Genomic DNA, 8,936 nt, shown 5'->3' on the forward strand with positions numbered 1-8,936 from the left:
GTAGATTGAGAGGAGATAACATGATTCAGGTACCATGATTTATAACAGATTGAGAAGAGATAACATGATTCGAGTACCATGACTCGTGGCGGTTAGTGTTTCTGGTGTTACTAGTTATCTCGTTGATTAGACTGAGATCAGATGTGATAGAGTGTGGGGCCATAGGGCCATGTTGGACGAGTTTCAATGGAGCATACCTTGAGAAGGAAATCGAGTTAGTTCCCGAGAGATTTTTGGTGAGATACCAATTGGAGTCGCAAAACTCAACGATGAGTAGAGATGGTGCTTTACGGAGGATTACGGTTTGAGTTAAGCAATCGGCCGATAGTGGAGATGTCACTTTTGTGACCAAGTTGTGCTATTTCCATATCTTAGGAGAAGCAGAAGTGATATTGAGCTTCCGGTTTCTGAGCTAGGAGGTAAACCATGTGGGGTAGCATTGGTTGCAATCTTTCACCAGAGTATTTAGGCAGTATGTCTGCCGTAAGGTAATATTATAGCGTCATAGGGTCATCATTAGGGACTGGGATGGTCAAGGACAAGGATATACCCTATTTGAGTATAGTAGGGCATATGTTAGCAGCAGTGTCCGGTGATCAGGAGGAGTATTTTGGGGCGGTGGCTCTCATTTTCTATGAAGAATATCGAGTACAGGGGTGAGGTCTCTGCTCTCATGATAATTCTCGTGATGGGACATGGTTTGGGGAGTCGAAGACGAGAAGGGTGATAGTTCATTATTTTCAGACTAAGAGTCATGGCTACTACGAGACAATTAAGATGTCCGGTAGTGTGTCAGTGTGAGATTTTGGATGACACGTTGGGAAGTCTTTCGAGGATTTTATCTGAGATTCGGGATATCAGGAGCTGCTTGGTCTCTATCGGGAAGATCATCGAGTGTTATGAGGTACTTTCCAAGAGTATGTGAGATGTACCTAGTGGAATAGTATGTGGAATAGATTGTTGGTGTGCCAAATGGTGATGGTTCAAGCCCTGAGTGGGGGAGAACCGGGTATTTTATTGAGAGTATTGGAGATTTGTTCAAGAGCGGTTAAAGGACTGGATATAGTGACCTACGTTACGGATACATGAGACCATGGTTTATTGGTGGTCGAGGCGAGGCGCAAAGCAAGATAATGCATGTTGTACGTCTTCAGAAAAGGATGAGTGTCTCCATGGCAGGTGGCTGTTAGTCGGAGACCTTGTGGTGGTTAGGAATCCTTCGAGGTTGTAATGGTGGGTGGCTCGTTAGGATAGTTTCGGCGGTTGAGAATTTCTGGTTCAATGTATGGGTGGTTATATGCACTCTGGGAAAGGTAGAAGTTGATTGGGCAACCAACTTCAGGGTCGGTATGTGTTTTCTTGCATGGGTTTTGAGCAATAGAGGAGGGAGTTTCGGATGGTCATCCATGTGTTCTTAGTCATTGAAGATTCCTCCGTGTTTCATTTGAGAGTTGGAATATTCCAGAGTTATGAGATTCTGAAAGTATGCATTTTTGTATCTGAGCATGATGTTGTAAGTTGGAGATCAGTGGTTGAGGCAAGACATCTTGAGGTGTTGTGATGATGTACCAAGGTATCCGAGTAGAATGCCCTGAATTTCAGATTATTTTGAGACTTGAGCTATGAGATGGCAAGTAGTGCAGCAAGTGTTTATGGTTCCAGTGGGGGCCTTCAGCTGATTGACAACAAGCAAGATCATCTGAGAATGTGATTTGCAGCGAGAAAAAGTTTTATGTCGCAACGGTGGTCGTCAGAAGTAGAGATGCTTAACATGGGTAGGTGTGAGTACCTATCTATGTTGGGTCGCAGAACATGAGTTAGTGAACGTAGTGAGGAAATGACCTGAGAATGAGATTCTAGGGTGGTAAGCAGAGCCAAGATATTCATTAGACAATAAGAGAGTATTGTGGGTCTGTGGGAGGCCATGGTCTTCACAAGCTAGAAAAAAATGTTGAGATGCTACGGGGAACCGTGTTATCCGTTAGTCAGAGCATGACACAGTAGAATTCTTAGGCTTGAGTAGCCTTATTTATGTGAATCTTTGGGAACCCGGTGGCCAGACCAGGAGAGAGACGGAGGTCTCCTTAAGGTCGGGCATCATTATATTCGGAGTTAGGGGTGTAGATCGCAATCGAAAGGAAGCAGAGAAATGACGTACGCGTGGGTTGTGGGTCTTGGGTCGTGAGTTAAGTGTTTCATTGGGATGAGTAGTTCCAATTCTATGTCGGACCAGACTCTTGAGGTGAGTTTGATTCTAGCGGTGTTTTGAGTAGGCGAAATGAGATCACAGATTCAGAGATGGGCTTCATTTTGAGGAGTATTGGGTGGCATCTGATGTCTTAGACCTGAGTGGGTTGGTTCGTTTGAATGGGTAGGACCAGGCGCATGCAGCTAATGAGTAGTATTCGATAGAGGTCGAGGGTGAGACGATTTCAGTTGAGATTGTAGTACTCGCTTGGGGCAAAGCGAACTTTGTAACTTGTGTGTCACAATGGGCAGAGATAGTTGTTGTGAGAAGGAAGTCGGTGAGACGTTTTGGGATATGCAAGGGTAACCTTTGGAGGTTCAACGGTGGAAGACGATAGTTGACCTGGTGCTCAGTGTTGAAAGGGATATCTAAGAGGAAGCTAAGGCTTATGATTACTAGATGTCAGAGGATGCTTCTGAGCAAGCATGAGCATTTTCCTGAGTTTGAGGGCAGAGTGTTGAGAATCCTTTGTTCAGATGGGATTTAGATGGCAATGCAGTGGATGGGTCCCTGGTGTAGCATGACTCTTTCACTCCTTTGAGTAGGATATGGAGCGCTTACTGTGTCTGGTGTGAGTGGTCGTTGGTAAATTTTGGGCCTTGTCTTGTCTGCAGCAATCGCAACAAGAGAATCAGAAGAGCAATGAGTTTCAGGGTCCGTTATTTGAGGAGAGAATAACCTGGTGATAGCTTGGGAGGGCGGTCTGGCAGTGTGGCAGGCCACTAGAGTTTTCAGATTCTGGTGAGTCAGGAGGGGGTATCGTAGCAGCAAAAGGGTATGTCCACTTCCGAGATTGGGAGTTCCTGTTTGGTTTCATGTGTCCATGGGGAAGTAGTTGTGTGGTATGAGATTCTTCGGTGGTGCTTTTCGGGTTTTTGGGTTCGATTTATGTGACGTTGAGAAGCGGTTTCGAGGGCAAAATCTAATTCAAGTGGGGGAGAATTATAACATCCAGACTTTCAGGTGAATAAATACGGGTTTAACCTTGAGATTCATGGAGTGACTCAAAGAGTTGTGAGTCCAATTCGTCGAGTAGAGTCAAGTTGTCCGCGTGTCGTTCATGAGTGGACTCGACGAGTCATAGAGCTGACTCGCCGAGTAGGTGCTGGGCAGAGAAACCCTAATTTCCGGGGTTTGGGATCTATTTAAAAGAACTTATAACCTCATTTGCGGCTACCCTTCCTTGAGAGCAAACCCTAAACATGTATATTGAGCCATGAGAGCCTTAGAGGCTAAAACTTGGAGTAGACTAGTCCATCTTTTGAGGAGAAGAGGAGATCAACTAACAAGGGAGCTAGAGAATCAGTGGATCTAGTGTAACTTCATGCAAAGGCTTGAGTAAGAGGTAAAATCTTGCACCTTTCTTATTATTTTGCTTAAATCTTGTAAATATGGAAGATTAGGGTTTCTTCCACCTTTGTTGGGACTTTGAATGCATATGGTCCCTTTTGAGGCCTAGACTTCAGATCTGGACTTTGTGAGGTCCAGAGAGTCCAACAGTTATAACTTTATTTAGCTATAGAAGAGTTATTGTGGTCAATCATCCTTGTTAGAGTTATATTGGCAATATGAGCCTTATATGCCATGTTTAAACGTAAAGCTTGCAGCTTTACGTGACAATCGACCATTAGGATGGTAGATCTAATGTTTGGGGTGATGGATCTGCCTTAAGTCGTTTGAATGAGGAATCTGATCGAAGGGACTCGTTGAGTCCATGGCCTGACTCGACGAGTCGGGGAGGTTTGTCCTGATGGGTTGATTGAGTGATAACTCGGCGAGTTGGGGGTCAACTCGACAAGTTGAGTTGGACTTTTTGGGACTTTTGAGGATACGAGGGGACTCGACGAGTCGCAAGAGTGCACTCGATGAGTCAGGTCAGACATGGACCGTTGACTCGAGTTTGACTTCTGTTAACTTTGGGGTTTTTTGTCAACAGGAGTGTGACATCCCCAAAATCACGGCCAGAAAAGACCGGTTTTGTTTATACTTTATTTCAAAATCAGAGTAATCTTTTAATAAAAGAGTTGCGGAATTTGTCCCAAAACAATATTATGATAAAGATTTATCAAAAGCATTTCCTTAGAAATGTATTTCATTAAAAAGACTCGGGATGTCATGTTCGATACAGTACATAAGTATAAACAATACAACATAGGCCTTACTACATTATTTCATATCTACAGGTCTATATCCGTAATCCTTCATCCAAAACATCACATCTATGCTCATGCGCCACTACATGTAATACAAGAAACTGAGTGGGTCAGGCTTGGGAGCCTGGTGAGCACATAGGGTTTTCAACCCACAATAAATAAGTTTATTAACTTTATCAAACCAAATAAACCCGATTACCCATTCCCGTTGTCCTCACTTTACGTCCCTAAGACATCTAACACAAGGGATCTAGTCTAAGGACGATCATCGGGATGGACACTAATGCTAAGGGGATTCCTCAGCAATAAATGTCCTTAAGGCAACCATGTGGGGGATGGAGTACATCTGGTGAGCACACAGTTCAATTAAACACATACTTCAAATAAACACCTACAAGTTGCGAGCCTACTAGCGTTCCACTGGACCGTCTAGAATAGTCTGTGGTCGTCATCTATACTCCGCTAGATGACTGGATCATCAATAATATCTATAACGAGGCCTCTCATTATTTCATTTTATCACACAGCAACTAATACATCTACCCATGTTTTACCCCAACATTTTCGTAGATATAAAATACATATACAGTTTAAATCATTGAAAACATGTATAAAAATGATCATCCAACATAGATAGCAAGTATTCAGGTAATATGCACACATAGCACGTAATTTATATAAAATACTTCATATCTATGTGTAATTTGAAAGTAACTATGCACTCACCTGATTAGGTGGTGACTCAGCACTCGGAAAGCGCTTCGATACTCTGAAAATGATATTCCTTCGATAAAACCTAGTATCGATACCACTAGGGTTTAGTCTAATGATAACCGCGACAAATTAATTGTCTGGCTATGTGAAGACATCACCATGGATTTTGTGAAGACATCACCATGGATTTTGTGACTAAACTGCCCAGAACGAAGAATGGTCACGACATGATTTGGGTAGTCGTGGATCGTTTCGCCAAGAGTGCACACTTCATAGCAGCCAACGAGAAGTGGTCTATGGATAAGCTCGCAAATGCTTACGTTAAGGAAATTGTAAGACTTCACGGTGTCCCTTTTACAATTGTGTCAGATCGTGATAGTCGTTTCACGTCAAGGTTTTGGAGGAGTCTACAAGAGGAGTTGGGTACAAAGTTGTGTTTGAGTACTGCTTACCATCCGCAAACTGATGGTCAGAGCGAAAGCACGATTCAGACTTTGGAAGATATGTTGAGAGCATGTACCCTCAAATTCCAAGGGAATTAGGATGAGCACTTACCTCTAGTAGAATTTTCCTACAACAATAGTTTTCACTCGAGCGTCAAGATGGCACCTTATCAAGCCTTGTATGGACAGAAGTGTCGTACGCCGTCTTGTTGGCTTGAAGCCGGAAAGAAGCAGTTTATGGGCCCCGAGATGGTCCATGAGACTGCTGAGAAATTGAAGGTGATTAGGGAAAGAATGTTAGCAGCTCAGGATCGTCAGAAGAGCTATGCTGACAAGAAAAGACGACCGATAACCTTCGAAGTTGGGGATTCTGTTTTACTTAAAGTCTCACCGTGGAAGGGACTTATACGATTTGGGAAATGAGGAAAGTTGAGTCCAAGGTTTATTGGACCATTCAAAGTTCTTCAGAAGATTGGGAACCAAGCTTACAAGCTGGAATTGCCCGAAGAACTCAATGGTATTCATAACACCTTCCATGTGTGTTATTTGAGGAAATTCATGGGAGATGTTCCCGACATAATTCCAATCTCGGAATTAAGGATGGATGAGAATAAAAGGCTGATCGAAGAGCTTGAGGCAATTGTTGACCGTAAGACTAAGAAGTTACGACGCAAGATGGTCGACTTAGTGCTAGTCCGATGGAAACATTCGAATGGGCTGAATCTCACTTGGGAAACAGAGGATGACATGATGTGTCGCTATCCACATATGTTTGCTGATGCATGATTCCGGGACGGAATCATCCTAAGGGGGAGAGAATTGTAACGCCCGGGTTTCAGGGCTGAGCATTTTTGTCAATATAATAGTCTAGGTCAACTCTTGTAACTCTTTTTGAAGTAATAAAGATGAAATATTGAGTATTATGTGATGTTATGTGTGTTTATGTGTTTATTATTTAATTATAAATGTATAATTAATAAAGAATAAAAATGAGCGTCAAAATTAAAGTGTGAGATAATCCCGATATCTCTACATAAAGTTGTAGAATATGTCTCAAGGTTTCCGTACATATAAAGAATGCCGAAATCCGAGCTATAACGAAGAAGTTATGGCCTGCCGAAGTCTTACGGCAAAACCGACACGGCACCGGAAGACGTAAATAGTGAATTTACGATAGAAGACTTTTTAGCCTTAGCAATCTAAACAAAAGTCATAGAATATGTTAAACTAAGAACATCGATAAAAAGAACGCCCAAATCTGACTTCGTATGAAGAAGTTATGATTTTTCTAAGATTCGGCTTAGCAGTGCACGGCCTGAAACTCGAATTTTAGTTCGAGCGGTTTTTCGCTTACGCGACCTAAATGAGAGTTGAGATCTCATTAATAGGAACTCAACAGTAAAAAGACAGACGAAAACGGAGTCCGTATGAAGGAGTTGTGAACTCTTCGCGGTCATTTAACAGTCTAAACGCCTCCTACTGTTAAATCTTTATCATATTATTGTTTGGGACAAATTCCGCAACCCTTTTTTTTTTAAACATAACTCTGATTTTGAAATAAAGTATAAACAAAATCGGTCTTTTCTGACCGTGATTTTGGGGATGTCACAGTTGGTATCAGAGCATTACTTTAAGCGATGATTGTGCGGTGTGAGCACTAACTTATTTTAGGAATTGTGCCTAAAATGCTTTTATGTGCTAAATGCTTTATGCATGATATGCTGTTATTTTGTTCGGATCTATGGTCTATTGCCGACCGGATCTAGAAACCTTATGTGTTTAGGATTCTAAACGTACAACTACGATATTAGAACTAGCATGTAAACGTTTCGGAGAGATAAGGATGATTTGAGCATCAGTCCTAAATAAAGATCTAAATTCACCTTATTCGGTGTATAGATCAAGATGGCAAGGACCCGTAGCGGAAACGTGAACGCAAATGGGAACAGACACCAACCCCCAGTGATCGAGCAAATACCAGTGTGGAAGCCGCTGCCGGACCAATAACGATGGCCGGAGTGCAAGCGATGATCCAGGAATTGTTGGATCGTCAAATGGAGGAAACCAGGCGTTTGCTCCAGCAAAATCAAGAGGAAACGACTATTCAGATCGAATAGCCCGAGTTGAACGAAGGGCAGACTGGAGAAGGAAACTATAGTGGGACTATTGGTCAAGCCAACCCACCGATAGTTAGGCAAAACCACCAGGATGGAGGAAATGATGGACGTGGATGCAAATACAAGGATTTCATGGCATCCAAGCCACCGAGTCTATCTAGAAGCCCGACGCCGGTGGAAGTCATGAACTGGATCTCTGAGATGGAGACAATGTTTGAGAGTTGCGAGTGTAGCAATAGGCAGAAGACCGCTCTCGCAGTTCCTCTATTGAAATCTGGAGTACTAAGCTGGTGGAAGCTATTAGCTGATTCGATGCCCAAAGGTGAAGCAAGCAAAATGTCATGGGAGGATTTTCTGGTACAGTTGAAGATGCAATACTGCTCTGAGCAGGATCTTCTAGAGATCAACAACGAATTCCAGAATCTGAAGAAGGGAAGAATGAGCGTTACTGAATACGCTGCAAGCTTTACTGAGAAAATGAAGCTTGTTCCTCACCTCATCCCAACTGAACTCTCCAAGGTTAACAAATTTTCCCTCGGATTACCAGCGGACTTCGGTCCAATGGTCAAGCAAACTACCACTCTGAAAGTCGCCATCTGGGCTGCTAAGAATGTGGAGACCCAGATACGAGAGAAGGGTCTGGAGAGAGCGGAAGTGGGAGAGAAAAGGAAATTTGACGGATCCTCGAGGTCCGGTAAGAAAGGTAAATTCTCAAAGTCTGGTTCGAGAGGAGGAGGATCAGAAGCAAAGTGGTGTGACAAGTGCAAGAAGAAGCACTTTGGGAAGTGTGATGGAGGAGTCACTTGTTACAAATGCGGAAAGCCTGGGCACTATGCCAATGAGTGCACCCTCAACCAGAAGGCCTGTTATGGGTGTAATGAAGAAGGGAACATTTTGAAGGATTGTCTGAAGAAGAAGGAGGCAGGAAAAACCAACATACCACCGAAGCCGAAGGCAAGATCCTTCCAGATGACGCTCGAGGCTGCAAAGGAGGCAGCAGACGTCGCTTCAGGTACCTTTCTTGTAAATGGTTTGCCTGCAAATATACTATTTGATTCCGGAGCCAACTACTCCTTTGTGTCGCATAAATTTAGTGCGAAATTAGCATTACCTGTAGAAAAACTTGATAACGCCCTGATTGTAGAAGTTGCCAGTGGCAAATTCGTACCTATTAGTAATCGTATTAGGAACATCGTCATTGACCTAAACGGAAACGAATTCCATGAGGAACTATTACCCATAGAGTTAAACGGTTTCGACA

Source organism: Lactuca saligna, chromosome 8 (genome assembly GCF_052625555.1).
Source record: "Lactuca saligna cultivar CGN05327 chromosome 8, ASM5262555v1, whole genome shotgun sequence".
Taxonomy (NCBI): Eukaryota; Viridiplantae; Streptophyta; class Magnoliopsida; order Asterales; family Asteraceae; genus Lactuca; species Lactuca saligna.